The sequence below is a fragment of the Nannospalax galili genome, unplaced genomic scaffold (genome assembly GCF_000622305.1).
Source record: "Nannospalax galili isolate Female #2095 unplaced genomic scaffold, S.galili_v1.0 scaffold1454, whole genome shotgun sequence".
Classification (NCBI taxonomy): domain Eukaryota; kingdom Metazoa; phylum Chordata; class Mammalia; order Rodentia; family Spalacidae; genus Nannospalax; species Nannospalax galili.
In genome coordinates this window covers 695,082-695,806 of record NW_008334056.1, presented here as the reverse complement: position 1 = coordinate 695,806, position 725 = coordinate 695,082, and the positions used below count along the sequence as shown (strand labels likewise).

The window sequence follows — 725 nt, the reverse complement described above, 5'->3', positions numbered from 1 at the left end:
CTCATGCCCCTCTCCCTTTCTTGGTAGAGATCTTATGCAGAATCACTCTCTCTCTCTCTCTCTCTCTCTCTCTCTCTCTCTTTCTTTTCTTCTTCATTTAGGCAGTTTTTAATGACAGTCTGCTGTAAGACTCCACTCCTGCATCTTCTCCATGTATTTGCCCTTTTCCTTTCTACTTGGTGAGCTTTGGCTTTCCATTCCAGGATCTGGCTTTGTCCAGATTTAGCCTGATGATAACCACCTTGCTGGGGTGAACGCTGCACTGGCTCAGTGTAGATGGCATATTTCTTCCTGTAAACCTGGACCGCTTTGTGATCTGCTGACCTTTGTAGTGCCGTTGTACAACCTGAATGTCATCATCCTTTCGAATGCACATAGACCGAACATCGTACTTCTGTCTCAGCTCTTTGGAAAGAGGGGAGGACATAATCTTCCTCTGAACATGAGAAGGTGCATTGAAATACCTTTTCCGGTTCTTGCTTCGGTCAGAAGTCAAAAAGGGATTGAATTTCATTTTGGCAGAGGCTGCTCGCAAAAGGGAAGAATGTGCTTTTTTAATTAATTAATTAATTAATTTTTAAAAAGATCTATTGATTCCAATCCAAGCCTCCCAAGGGCTCCCGTGTGTGGGTCCATGCCCTGGAATCTGGTCAACCCACCAGGCATCACACCAGTAAGGAAATCTGACTCTCCCTTTCCCTGAATCCGTCAGTTGCCAATAGATG

The 725-nt window shown here is 44.6% G+C and overlaps 1 pseudogene; it reads right to left on the bottom strand.

Annotated features, from left to right (window-relative positions):
- Positions 1-172: 172 nt before the first annotated feature.
- LOC103730747 lies at positions 173-514 on the bottom strand (annotated as a pseudogene).
- Between the last annotated feature and the right edge of the window lie 211 nt (positions 515-725).